The sequence below is a fragment of the Anabrus simplex genome, chromosome 1, assembly GCF_040414725.1.
Source record: "Anabrus simplex isolate iqAnaSimp1 chromosome 1, ASM4041472v1, whole genome shotgun sequence".
Classification (NCBI taxonomy): domain Eukaryota; kingdom Metazoa; phylum Arthropoda; class Insecta; order Orthoptera; family Tettigoniidae; genus Anabrus; species Anabrus simplex.
Genome location: NC_090265.1, coordinates 188,899,281 through 188,915,019, shown reverse-complemented (window position 1 = coordinate 188,915,019; position 15,739 = coordinate 188,899,281). Strand labels below are relative to the sequence as shown.

General features: G+C 36.8%; 1 protein-coding gene across 1 annotated transcript in view; it reads left to right on the top strand.

Annotated features, from left to right (window-relative positions):
* The window catches only part of LOC136885511 (intermembrane lipid transfer protein Vps13), a 1,358,975-nt gene that overhangs the window by 861,700 nt on the left and 481,536 nt on the right, over positions 1-15,739 (top strand). The gene's annotated exons all lie outside the window — the stretch shown is intronic.

Below are 15,739 nucleotides of genomic sequence, written 5' to 3'. Positions count from 1 at the left end.
TGAGTGAAGGCAAAGTGTGTAAGTGGCTACAAGACTTCAAAGATGGCCGTGGCAACGTCCATTATGAAGCCCGCTCTGGTCACCCATCTCTGATCACAGACGATTTGATGGCTTCAGTTGAAGCAAAGATTCGTGAGGACAGACACTTCACAATAACAGCTCTCTCAAATGCCTTTCCTGACGTGTAGGTCAGTGCTTTACAGAATTGTTTCTGAAAACCTAAACTTTAGGAAACTGTGCTGTCGTTGGGTCCCTAAACTCCTAATGGAGGATCACAAAAACAAAAGATTTGAGTGTACGATGACGTTTTTGACTCGTTATGGCGAAGAAGGTGACGACATGTTGAGTCAGATCGTAGCGGGAGACAAACATGGGTTTCGCATTTCACGCCCAGATTGAAGCAACAGAGCATGGAATTGAGGCACACATATTCACCTGTAAATGTGAAGGCCAAGCAGACTTTGTCCCAGTGCATGATCATGGTGTCCGTGTTTTGGGATAGGCATGGTTATCTGGGTTCGGAGCAGGCGGCAAGTTTCTATGAAGAGGCTATTCAAAACTTAGTTGTACAGTATGATAAGTATTTTAACAAACTAGGCGGATATGTTGAAAAATAGAGTAAAGTATGGAGAATCTGCAAATAAATGTGGTGTTTGAAAATTGTCTTTCATTGTGTAGTTATTTTCAAACGGCCCTTACTTAAACTACACACCTCGTAGTTGGAATTTCTGGGTAGAAAATAGTAAAGAAAATTCTCCTAGGCAGCAAAATGAGCTGTGTAGGCACTGCACCAACACTGAATGTAAATAGTTCGGTGAGAGAATAATTAATGTATAGAGAGACCAAATATATTTACCTAAGTAAAGCTTAATATTTCTAGCCCGTAAATATTTAAAAGGGACACCATAAAGAAGCCCGGAGTGGCATTTAGGAGAAAGAATACTTGCATTCTTTAACAGTCCCAAATATTTATTAACAATAGAGAACTATGTTTTAGCATATTCAACAAGGATAGACTAATTACAGTAGAAGTCCGCTATAGCGAGTATGGTATATAGCAAGAACTCCGTTATAGCGACAGCTTTATTCTGTCCCTTGAAAATTCCTATATTAAACTGTGTACTATCCTTCGGTTACAGCGAGAACCCTATCACTGATGCATCCATTATTACGAGCGATTAAGTGTGCACAATTTTTTCCATTATCACTATTCATGCACTCCAGGGATTACATTGAACGTGATTAATCATTTTATGTACAGATGGTTTACTATATGCACTAGCGAACACTCTAGTCGACATTCAAACTCGAAGGCGATATTGGATATTGTCGATTGGTGTTTTATAAGCACAATTCGAAATTAAAGAGAACATGTTTCCATAATAAATGCTCCCATTGCCTTATATGGCGTACAGCTTATATGGAACCACCTCACATACTCGAATCTGTAGCGATAGAGGGAATTAAAACAGCCTACCTGAAAAGAATGCTCTGTGTCTCAAAATACAAGCAAAACAGAATAACTTATATCCTGGCAGACACAACCTTCTTTATAGAAGACCCAATGAAAGCTCATAATCTGATACCAACACCACAAAGCACCAGATTCCTAGAAGACAGGTGACAGAAAGCGAGGGACATCAATCCCGGACTCCTCGCCACTCCGGCGATGACAAGCAACAAATGGGAAAAGGCCAACTACAACTACCAACTGTGCCATTTATATACGAGAGTGTCAGCCCACGGACTACATCACCGAATATGTTTAACCAAGGGATACCACAGCCCCACCGACAGATGTCAGTGCACCGTATGTGGAGGACCATGCAACACGTATTATATCAATGAGTGCAAAGACAGGACATTGACTTTATTACACTATGCAAATGATGCTAATTTTGTTTAATTAATTAATACCTTGTACACAATGTGTTTAATAAATTATATATATATATAAATACAAAAATAATGTGGCCGATAGCAGTAATTAACTCATTAGAAATAAAGGCTGAAGTAAATGATTGCTTAATTTTAAAACTATGTACTGAAATTAAGGAAGAATGTGATACACCTCAAAAAACAGCACAGAGTGGATGACTGATTTTGGAGGTTAGTTTATCAGTGAAATCTCGTTAGGCATTTCTGCAGGTTACAAGGAAAAATAATGTGTTAAGCGAGAAAACGTACTATTTGACAAACAAATAAAAACTATCCAACATGATGATGTGAACACTTGATACGTTTTTCTCTTTGCGACATGCATGCATTTGTAGAGTTTGAGGGATGTTCCACTATTCAACACATTACAACAATTTATTCAATTATAAGACGACCGGTTTCGACTCCATGGAATCATCATCAGTTCTTGGTGAAAATTAAATTAAGGGGAAACTGATAACAATCATCATAATGAAAAATCCATGCATCTATAGGTGGTTGCTTGGAAAATTTATCATTGATTTGATAGATATTACCTAGAAATGTAACATACACTTGGCAAGGAGAACTTGGAGCTTAGAAAGTTCCCAGTTCTGGCTTTAACAGTCTTGTGTTCATAGAACACAGAACACTGGAATTACATGTACTGGATTGAAAATATATACAAAACACAATAAGGACACTTATAATGGTGTGGAAAACTTGGCTCTCTAAGAGCATTCTTGGATTTGACAGTCCTGTTTCTGTCTGAAAAAGACTGGATGAAATACACACAATGAAGCAAAATGTATAAAGACATGGATCTAGTCTAAACTGTTGCGTGTTCATGTACACGGAACACTGGGAACACTTGTATTGTTTGATAACACACTCGTTCAAATGAAAACACTTATAACCATATGAAATATTGGCGTTACAAGAACGTTTATGGGTTTGACTGTCCTGCTTCCCCTGACTAAACTAGTGAAATAAATATACATTGAATGTTAAAGATAAACTACTTGGTATTTAAAGTTCTGGTTTTCAGTTTCAGTTTCAAAAATTGTCATGTGTTCGTGGAACACAGAATAGAACTGCTGGTCCTGCTTCTGTCTACTGGAAACTAATGCATTAACGCAGGTGAAATTAATTGATTGAAAGTTTATACACCAATGCGAAACACTTGGCACTTTAATATTCTTGGATCTGAGTAAAATATCGTTGTATGTTTACACAACTTGGCATAGACTTGCTGAGCGGTCTTGCCACAATCAACCACAATATGTGAACCTTAAAAAAAAAGGCTCGTTGACTATTACAACCACACATCACATGAAACGTTTGGTGAACAGCTGAAGTTACACACTGGTCTGAGATGCTTAGTATTTAAGAGAGATCTTGGGTCTATATTAAAATTGTTACCATGTGTTAGTGGAACTTGGAATTTAATTGTCGGTTCTGAATCAAGATACTTGCTGGTTTTAGTTTACATGAGCTTGCAGTGTTTTATGATAGATGGAATGAACTTATTAGTAGAATTAAGCTGGTTGAAGAGCTGTGAAACATCCTTCAATATGGAATACTTGCTATTGTAGTTGTAACTGTTGTCGCTATTGTTGTTGTAGTATGGTGATGGTATGGCCTTGATTTATGGAAACATGCATTGAAGGTGTCTGAGGAAAAAGAGAAAGACAGAATGAGAAACTGTTTTTTGTGTGTGTGTGTGTGTGTGCATGCGTGTGTGCGTGCGTGCGTGCGTGCGTGCGTGTGTGTGTGTGTGTGTTTTCGAGTTAAAATGAAAAGTTTGTTTTTATTAATTTACTCACTCCATATCCGCTTGTGCTGACCAGCCGTTTGAAGAGTGGGTTGTGATCTGTTCAACTCTGTGTGTGTGTGTTTTTTTGGTTGGGAGAGGGGGGGAAGGTGTGGCTTGCCTTCGATTGGTTGAGGTGTGGAAGGGGTGTGTGTGAGAGGGGGGGAGTGCTTTGTTGTCGAGCTGTTCTGTCTACATAAGTCTTGATGATGAGGGAATGAATGCCCTTGTAAAGAATGTTTGTTTTTTTGGTGGATTCGTTCAGATTATGATTAAAATTAACTTGTTGGTCTGATGATATGTAAAATATTTCTTTGATATTAAGTAGGGGTCCCTCTTCCATGGTTTCAATAATTTGCATGTCTTTATCTATGTCGGAGAATTTATGATTGGATTCATGCGTGTGTAGACCCATGGCTGAATGTCTGTTATGTTTAACTGCATTAATGTGTTCGGTGTACCTGGTGTTAAAGTTCCGTCCTGTCTGTCCGATGTAGCTTGCTGTACAAGTTTGGCACTGTAATCTGTAAATGCCTGATTTGCCAAATTTGTCTGATTTATTCTTGGTCCCTGGATTGTGGAAATGAGAACGATTGTTGTTGGTTGTTTTGAATGCTATTTTTACCCCTGTTTCTTAAATAGGTTTGTTATTTGGTAAACTGAATCGTTGTTGAAGGTAAAAACTGAAAAGCTGTCTTTTTGTTTCTTTTCTTTGATAAGAGTAGATTTTAGATATAATTTGGTCGATGAACCTTTTGTTGTATCCATTGGAAAGAGCGATTGTCCTGATGGTGTCTAGTTCCTTTTTTAGGTTGAAGCGATTTAATGGAATATTAAAAGCCCTGTGGACTAAGCTATAGTAGGCTGCTTTTCTGTGGGAGCTAGAGTGGATTGAGTGTTGTTTTATAGTGTTGATAGTTTGTGTAGGTTTCCTGTAAATGTTGTAAGTGAGTGAGTGTTGATTTCTTGTGACTGTTAAGTCTAGAAAATTTAGAGAACGGTTGGACTCTGTTTCCATTGTGAATTGTATATGGGAGTTCAGTTTGTTCAACTCTTCAAGAATGGTTATGGTCATTGACAAACCTGGTCCAGAAAAAATGAGTTTAATTTTGCTGATGTGTGTATGTTCTAAGTGGTCTAGGTAATTGTCAGCCATGATGCCCGATAGTACGGCCAACCAGGCACACAAATACGCTTATAAATATTTAAATCTGAGGAAAAATATAACGATTATCAACAACATGAACCTTTTTGAAAGAATGCCTTCTTAATAATCTAACTCCTAGATTTTTAAAAGCTTACAACCCAAAACATAGGTCAACATTCCATACACGAAACACCCGAAATAAAACCTACAAAATTTGGCTAAAAGAAGAAATTAAGTTCCTTTACAGAAAAAAGACAATTGTGAACACTCAACTCTACGCGAGGTACACTTAGATGCAGCTCGCAACCTTCCCCCAACTTATTGGGACAATTTTCTAAGACACTCACTTTACGTAAGGGAAAACATTGCCGCTAGGAAACTAGACAATCTTAACAAGAAAATAGATAACTTCAAAAAAGCGAACGACAATATCAATCGCTCCACATCACCCAAATTGAACAAAACAGTCTCAAACACTGACAAAGAGATACACAAGGAGCATAATTTCAACCCACCAATCGTAAATATCTCCAAAACAACCTTTAATGAAACTGAAATTGAAATTTTAAGCAGAGGACTGAAATTCAATTGTAGTCCGCAATCCAGATATGATGAATTAAACACCCTGGTTACAGAAACTGAACACGCAATTAGTAAAATCCCCACACAACAACAAGAAGAAATTAGATATGAAGCCAGAAAAAGATTAACAAAACTGATTAACAACCAAAAAAACAATGAACCTAACAATAGCACCAACCATCAGCAACAAATCAAACAGTTGAAAGAGAAAATAAAATCCAACAATCTCATAGTTACACAAGCAGACAAAGTAAATGCCACCGTCATATTAGACAAAGAAGACTATGTCCAAAAAATACATCAACTTTTTTCAAGAAGGAAATTACAAAACAATCAAAAATCACCCCACCCAAAAACTAAAAAAAAACCTGAAACTCTTACTTAAGAACACTTCATTCATCCTCAGTGAACAAGATGCCAGTAAATTAATTAACATGAACCCCAAACTTCCAACAGCACGAGCACTCCCCAAAATTCATAAAGAAAACACCCTGATAACTACAATAATAAATTTCAGACCCAGCCCTACCTAGAAACTAGCCCAATTCATCCAAAAATTCCTTAAAAAACACTGTGTCCATCAAGCAAAAACTTCCATCAAAAACACAATATAATTTTGCAGCAACACCAAAAACCTCAAAATTCAATCTTACCATTCACTAGCATCTTTCGACATTAAGAATATGTGCCCTAGCATTCCATTAGATGAGACCATTTCCATCATACAACGTAACTTGCACCAAAGTAGTAAACTAAGTAAACTTGAAATATAAAAATTCATCAGTCTGGTTAAGTTTACTTTTAACAATAACTTTTTGGTTTTTAACGGAATAATATATCAACAAAATGGCCTTCCAATGGGATCCCCCGCATTGGGCATCATTGCTGACATTTACCTAGACCACCTAGAACATACACACATCAGCAAAATGAAACTCATTTTTTTCTGGACCAGGTTTGTCAATGACACCTTCACAATTATAGATGGCAGACACACCAACAGCCTAACCATTCTTGAAGAGTTGAACAAACTGAATCCCCATATACAATTCACAATGGAAACAGAGTCCAACCGTTCTCTAAATTTTCTAGACTTAACAGTCACAAGAAATCAACACTCACTCACTTACAACATTTACAGGAAACCTACACAAACTATCAACACTATAAAACAACACTCAATCCAGTCTAGCTCCCACAACAAAAGCTGCCTACTGTAGCTTAGTCCACAGGGCTTTTAATATTCCATTAAATCGCTCCAACAGAGCTCGATAGCTGCAGTCGCTTAAGTGCGGCCAGTATCCAGTATTCGGGAGATAGTAGGTTCGAACCCCACTGTCGGCAGCCCTGAAGATGGTTTTCCGCGGTTTCCCATTTTCACACCAGGCAAATGTTGGGGCTGTACCTTAATTAAGGCCACGGCCGCTTCTTTCCTACTCCTAGACCTTTCCTGTCCCATCGTCGCCATAAGACCTATCTCTGTCGGTGCGACGTAAAGCAACTAGCAAAAAAAAAAATCGCTCCAACCTAAAAAAGGAACTAGACACCATCAGGACAATCACTCTTTCCAATGGATACAACAAAAGGTTCATTGACCAAATTATATCTAAAATCTACTCTTATCAAAGAAAAGAAACAAAAAGACAGCTTTTCTGTTTTTACCTTCAACAACGATTCAGTTTACCAAATAACAAACCTATTTAAGATACAGGGGTAAAAATAGCATTCAAAATAACCAACAACAATCGTTCTCATTTCCACAATCCAGGGACCTTGAATAAATCGGACAAATTTGGCAAATCAGGCATCTACAGATTACAGTGCCAAACTTGTATGGCAAGCTACATCGGACAGACAGGACGGAACTTTAACACCAGCTACACCAAACACATTAATGCAGTTAAACATAACAGACATTCAGCCATTGGTCTACACATGCACGAATCCAATCATAAATTCTCCGACATAGATAAAGACATGCAAATTATTGAAACCATGGAAAAGGGACCCCTACTCAATATCAAAGAAATATTTTACATATCATCAGACCAACAAGTTAATTTTAATCATAATCTGAACGAATCCACCAAAAAAAAAAAAAATTCTTTACGAGGCCATTCATTCCCTCATCATCAAACTTATGTAGACAGAACAGCTCGACAAGAAAGCACTCTCCCCCACCCGCCTCTCTCTCTCTCTCTCTCTTTCTCACACACACCCCTTCCACACCTCAACCAATCGAAAACAAGCCACAACTCCCCCCCCCCCCCCTCTCCCAACCAACAATAGCACCACGCACACACGCACACGCACACACACACACACACACACACAAAAGCACAGTTGAACAGATCACAACCCACTCTTCAAACGGCTGGTCAGCACGAGCGGATACGGAGTGAGTAAATTAATAAAAACAACATTTCATTTTAACTCGAACACACACACACACACACACACACACACACACACACACACAAAAAACAGTTTCTCATTCTGTCTTTCTCTTTTTCCTCAGACACCTTCAGTGCACGTTTCCATAAATCAACATACTACAACAACAATAGCGACAACAGTTACAACTATAATAGCAAGTATTCCATATTGAAGGATGTTTCACAGCTCTTCAACCAGCTTAATTCTGCTAATAAGTTCATTCCATCTATCATAAAACACTGCAAGCTCATGTAAACTAAAACCAGCAAGTATCTTGATTCAGAACCGACAATTAAGTTCCATGTTCCACTAACACACGGTAACAATTTTAATATAGACCCAAGATCTCTCTTAAATACTAAGCATCTCAGACCAGTGTGCAACTTCAGCTGTTCACCAAACGTTTCATGTGATGTGTGGTTGTAATAGTCAACGAGCCTTTTTTTTTAAGGTTCACATATTGTGGTTGATTGTGGCAAGACCGCTCAGCAAGTGTATGCCAAGTTGTGTAAACATACAACGATATTTTACTCAGATCCAAGAATATTAAAGTGCCAAGTGTTTCGCATTGGTGTATAAACTTTCAATCAATTAATTTCACCTGCGTTAATGCATTAGTTTCCAGTAGACAGAAGCAGGACCAGCAGTTCTATTCTGTGTTCCACGAACACATGACAATTTTTGAAACTGAAACTGAAAACCAGAACTTTAAATACCAAGTAGTTTATCTTTAACATTCAATGTATATTTATTTCACTAGTTTAGTCAGGGGAAGCAGGCCAGTCAAACCCATAAACGTTCTTGTAATGCCAATATTTCATATGGTTATAAGTGTTTTCATTTGAACGAGTGTGTTATCAAACAATACAAGTGTTCCCAGTGTTCCGTGTACATGAACGCGCAACAGTTTAGACTAGATCCATGTCTTTATACATTTTGCTTCATTGTGTGTATTTCATCCAGTCTTTTTCAGACAGAAACAGGACTGTCAAATCCAAGAATGCTCTTAGAGAGCCAAGTTTTCCACACCATTATAAGTGTCCTTATTGTGTTTCGTATATATTTTCAATCCAGTACATGTAATTCCAGTGTTCTGTGTTCTATGAACACAAGATTGTTAGAGCCAGAACTGGGAGCTTTCTAAGCTCCAAGTTCTCCTTGCCAAGTGTGTGTTACATTTCTATGTAATATCTATCAACTCAATGATATATTTCCAAGCAACCACCTATAGGTGCATGGATTTTTCATTATGATGATTGTTATCAGTTTCCCCTTAATTTAATTTTCAAAAAGAACTGATGATGACTCCATGGAGTCGAAACCGGTCTTCTTATAATTGAATAAATTATTGTAATGTGTTAAATAGTGGAACATCCCTCAGACTCTACATTATTGGTTAATCGTCAACACGGAAATGAAGATCATATGTTACGATGCATGCGTTTGTACAATTTACGAACTTCATCGTGTAGACCACGAACCTGTTACGCAGGCGTAGCAGGGGGAGAGGCTACGAACCCACTACGCAGGCTTAGCAGGGGGAGAGGTGATACCCCCACGTGGCGCGTCCCAGTTGGCGGATAGGGGGGTCCTAACCGGCTTGCCGGCGGACTTGAGGGAAATAAAATACCTCTCGCGGACTAAACACACTACCCCCTGCGGGTGGGGGACGCACATGTAGAATACACCCGCGGTATCCCCTGCCTGTCGTGAGAGGCGACTAAAAGGGGCGACCAAGGGATGACGGAATCAGAACCATGAAACTACTTTTGATTCGTACCAACACGTGGGGAACACCATGGGTTGCCTGTACTTGCGAGTAGTACCACTATATTAGGTATGAAATAAGTTTGTGATTAGTAGCAGCTGGAGGGGGTTCTCCTGTGGGTTTCCAGTACCCGTGCGTCGTACCCATGTGAGCAACACCGCAGGTCTGGGCGTTGCCTGTGAGTTGTACCACTATCTGAGCGACACCGTGGGTCTGCGTTGGCTGTGATTGGTACCCACTCTGTGAGGAACACCACGGGATGTGTGGTTAGTACACCTAGGTGAGGAAACTTATCGGTTTGCGTTGGCTATGAGTGGCGCCATTGTGTGCGAGACACCATAGGTCTGCGTTCCCTGTACGAAGTGCAAAACTTGTGAGTAGTACCTTCTTGTGTGGAACACCGTTAGTCTTCGCTACTTTTGATTAGTACCCCGACATGACAAATACCATGGTTCTACTTTACTCGCGACATGTACCATTCTGAGGGGCCTTAGGTCTGGATTTTGGACCCCTATCGACATCAAGCATTCTCGATTCAGGATTGTGCTTTATGAGTGGTCCCTTGGTCAGTCATACATTAATTATGATCATTTTTGAATTGGATCCACTGTTTTTTTGTTTGCTCGTTTTTTGTTTTTGTGGTTCATATCCATCCATTCTTTCTTCACGACATTTTTATTTTATTTTGGTCAGTGGATGAATTTGATTTCTTTTGTTATTTCATTTCGTACCATTAGGGGCCGATGACCTCGATGTTAGGCCCCTTTAAACAACAAGCATCATCATCATCATCATCGTGTAGATCCATATTTATATAGTTAAAACTAAGAAACAGTGTTGGGTATTGGTCCACCCAATCAGTACACGCCACTTTACAAGTCAACTATTTAATTAAAAACATTTAGGGACATGTTCCGTCTCTATTTGAGACTTCAGCCATAAAATCACGTGGTTGATTACAAAACTCAAATCAGAAACTGAACAGAATGTAAATATGGAAGAACTCAATATCTTTTAAACCCTGTTTGGGAAATGTAAAAATATAAATATATACACATTTACACAAATTGACCTCACTTCTTACAAAAATCTTTTGTCTTCAATGCTTGAAATGAAATTAATTTTAAAATAACAAGCCTGCCATAATGTTTCGTACGGAATGAATGTCAATTTTTGCTATCCATATTTGAAACGGAAGTTCCATTTTTAAAACTATTGAGAAAACGTAAGAGAACAAATTACATATATTAAAGAGGTAGCTTAAAACTCTTAATTTCATTTCATAATTTTAAGTGACTCATACTTACGCGACATTAAATATATACTTGTTAGTATGTAGAAATAGGAAATACTAACCTCACCATGAGGATATATGTTATTTATAAACATCATATGACAACCCAGAGGAAACTTTCATTAAATAATATTTGAAAACCATATATTTTTAAAAGAGGATTCAAAGTTAATTATTTGTTTTGTTTGTTTATTTATTTATTTATTTATTTATTTATTTATTTATTTATTTAATTAATTAATTAATTGACAATACAGTACATACTTTTCTTAAGGCGGCACAAAATTACATTTCTTATACAATAGCTCTTTCTGTAAAGTGACAAGTACATTTTTGGATAACTAGGACATGCCTCTTCTTTTCCTTAACATGTTACATCATAGCTTTTCAGAAGTATGTTCACATATTGCATGGCTGTAATATATTAAATATGGACAATATATTATTGTATTAATTAAAGCAAGTTGTATAGAGATTATATTAAGATATCTGTAGAAGAGTAATGTTCCTTTAGTTTTTTCTTAAAACACATAACCGATTTAGAGTTCTTTATAACAGGAGGCAGCACATTATATTCCCTAAACATTTATGATTCTATACCTTTCACTCCATATTTTACTGAATTAGAGTGAGAGAGATATATCCTGAATGATCCTCCAGTTTCATATCTATGAATTTCACTAAAATGGGAGAAGTTAACAGTAGAGCGGGTTAATTTCCTGTCTAGCTTATACATAATGACTGATAATGAAAGTGCAAATTTGTTTATGGAATGGCAGAATATATGACTCTGAAAAAACTTCACGTGCTTTTTTAAGATCTATGAGTAGCTCTGCTGCTAATTTATTTTCATTTAAGGTCTCTTGAACATATATTACTGTATCAAATACGGCATTATCAGTTCCTCTTTTGGGGAGAAACCCATATAGATTATTGGAAAAGTAATTAGTTTTACACAGAAAATTTATCAATCTAATTTTTACTACCATTTCTATGAGTTTTCCAAGTGCAGGTAATATACTAATTGGCCTGTAATTGGATGGATCTGTATCATCTCCTGATTTAAAGATAGGTACAATTAAGGCACATTTGAGTAATTGGGGTATTTCTCCAGTGAGAATTGAAAACAAAACCAAACCCCATGGCACTACAGCCCTTGAAGGGCCTGAGCCTACCACGCGACCGCTGCTCAGCTCGAAGGCCTGCAGATTACGATGTGTTGTGTGGTCAGCACGACAAATCCTCTCGGCCGTTATTCTTGGCTTTCTAGACCGGGGCCGCTATCTCACCGTCAGATAGCTCCTCAATTCTAATCACGTAGGCTGAGTGGACCTCGAACCAGCACTCAGGTCCAGGTAAAAATCCCTGACCTGGCTGGGATTCGAACCCGGGGCCTCCGGGTAAGAGGTAGGCACGCTACCCCTACACCACGGGGCCGGCAGTGAGAATTGAACGGTTAATAATTTCCACAATATATGGCACTAAACTTTCAACACAGGTTTTTAACATGACATTGGTTATTTTATCTTCTGTTAAATTATTTTTATTTTTAGAGAAGTGATCATTTTGAGCGCTTCACATTCCTGAGTTGGAGACATCAAAATACTATTAGTTTGACTTTCAGCTCTTGTGCTGCCATGAACTTGCTTGTCTTCAGGGAGACCTTTTTATATTTTCAGCTACGTTAACATATAGTTCATTTAGATTATTGCATATGTCCTCTGTGTTTGTAATGCCTAAATCATTTACCACCAGATGGCTGATTTCATGTTTATGCCCAAGCTTCCTATTTAACACTTCATTGACTACATACCATGATTCTTTTTGGTTTCTGCAATTCTGTAATCTGTGTTCATAATACCTATTTTGTAACTCTCTTTTTTAATTTGATTATTTTATTACTGATTCTTTTGTATTCTTCAGTTACTTCTGCAAAGGGGTTTTTACTTTAGTTTTTAAAAACAGTGAGGCTTTGATGTGAATAAGTGTTAGTAATTCTTGAATAACCCAAGGTTTTAGGGGAATATCTTTGGGGTTCTTTCTTTTTATTGAAATTAAGCTGGTTTCAATTCCCGTGCTAATATACTCAATAAATTTATTATAATAAGTGTTTATGTCCATTTGCTCACAGTTAAATTTATTTTGTAGGATAAACTGATTTAATTTGTTGTAATATACAAATTGCTTACCAAATATTTTTCCCTGTTGCCGTAGCTTGCTGCATTTTTTGACGAGGGTCTCATTCCTAGGCGTTAAGTGCTCGTTGAGATAGATGTTATTTTTACAAGTAATGAAAATCATTTTTCGTCCATATTGAAAGTATCATATAGTGTATATAGAAAAATATTTATTATTTTTCCATCTATTCAATACCTTACAGAATGTTAACATATGAGTTAAAACATTGTTTAAATATAATGAGACATGTTTCGCCTCTTCTTATGAGGCATCCTTAGTCATTATCAAAACCTTAATTTTTTACCACGTACCTGGTTAAAGATTATTCTAAAACACATTTGAAGATTATGTGTGTGAGATAAAATTTACAGTTCATCATGAAAATGTTTCTGAAATAATTAAAACTTTAATGCAATGATAAATTTGTATTAGTTCACTTAATGAATGAGACGTCATTTGATTGTAAATAACATAATTGATGTTTTTACTCCTCGTGCTATACATACGTTAGTGACCACTAGTGTCGTAATGATGCTTCACACAATAAGTCATCAGCCCAACAACACCAAAGAATCAACCAATAACAACAATCATAACACAGTTCAACAGCCCCATCAAACTTCTACAACATTCTTGAATAACATAAGTTTCACAATCAACGTTAAAAAGATATTGTCACTTGGAAGAAGAAAACAACAACTGTCCAAAATTCTTTCTGTGATATCAACTCAATACAATTACAAAACATCTAATTTTAGCAATGAATATTATCACCCTCTTTACGTCAAAATCATATCAACATAGTGAGTGATGGCCCATCATTATTTCAGCAAACTCACATGGTTGACTTACAATAAATTAAACCAACTACAAGCATCTGTTGAACTCCATGTCAACACAATCTCGCCAGATTAAACTATAAAGAACTTATGAACTGTCGACTAATAAATGTTACGGGCAGTACACGCCAACGTCGAATAAGGACATTGGCCCAGCAATTGGAATGTTTTTCCTTCCTATTTTATATTCAACATTGAACCTATTTTATATTCTTTCTGCTATATATTAGCTTGTCATTTTCCTTCTACATCAAGCATTGACTACGGGTTCAAGCCATCAACTACGTTACTTACAATCAAACGACGTCTCCTTCTTTAAGTGAATTATGTACTAATTTACCAATTGTATTATCATTGTATTATATTGTATTTTCAACATTGAACCAATTTGATATGCTTTCTACTATGTATTAGCTTGCCAATTTCCTTCAACAACAAACATTGACTATGGCTTCAAGCCATCAATTATGTTATTTACAATCAAATGATGTCTCATTCATTAAGTGAACTACATACAAATTTATCATTGCATTAAAGTTTTAATTATTTCAGAAACATTTTCATGATGAACTGTAAATTTTATCTCACATCATCTTCAAATGTGTTTTAGAATAATCTTTAACCAGGTAAGTGGTAAAAAATTAAGGTTTTGATAATGACTAAGGATGCCTCATAAGAAGAGGCGAAACATGTCTCATTATATTTAAACAATGTTTTAACTCATATGTTAACATTCTGTGTTGTATTGAATAGGTGGAAAAATAATATTTTCCTACATACATTAGATGTTATTTACCAAAGTATATTCGATTTTGTTTGTTTTTAGTGTCTTTTTTTGTCGTCTGCTACTAAGGATTTCTTCTTTCTTCCATTGATTAACAAACTTCACAATGATCGGTTGTGGTCCAGGTTTTGTGGATGGAAGTCTATGTGCATTGTCAATATCTTCGGGCATTACATTGACTCCCAGCGCCTTGCCAACTTCAGTTACTTTCTGGAACACTTTTTAATCCTTTTCAGCAGGAACTCCACACACTAGTAAATTGTTTTTGCGTTGATACTGCTTCAAGTCTTCCAGCTCGTTCACGGCTGCCGTTGTCGCAATTTCCACATTTTTTTTATCTTTCCTCAAAGTGTCTAGTTCATTCTTGAGGTCATATTTTTTGGAAAGAAAGGTTGCTAATTTCCATAATTCTTTGTTTTCTTCCGTTAGTAATTTGAGGAACTCTTCAAGTTATTTGGAAATGTTTGCCATAATCTCATTTATGTTAGGTTGTGCAATGCAGTCTTCACGTTTACACGACCATTGGAATTGTTCTTCCTTACGGAAATTTTAGAGAGTTTCATTGTTAATTTCCACACGTTATGTGGAACCACCGTTCGCATTTACCGTCACAGCCTAAATCTGTTAATTGCTTTTATTTTCTTGCCACATGGGAAGCACACGAACACCATGATGTTGTTTATCTGATTTATTTAGTTGTAACTGTTTGAGTGCTAATTAGATTTTGTTTTAATGGTTTCCTCAGTTATTAATGTTAATGACCTGCAGTATATTCCTGGAGAATTGTGGATATTACTCACATAAACTTTTTTTTTTTTGTCATTTCACTTAGTATATCACACACTCAACTTGGATAAGAATATAACAAATTAATTTCAATAGCAAAGGATATATAAGACAAACTGGAGGAGGCTCATCCAAAATACTACCAGAAACAGCTGATGATACATTGCCGGCAAGCCTGACATTCATTGGCGTTCT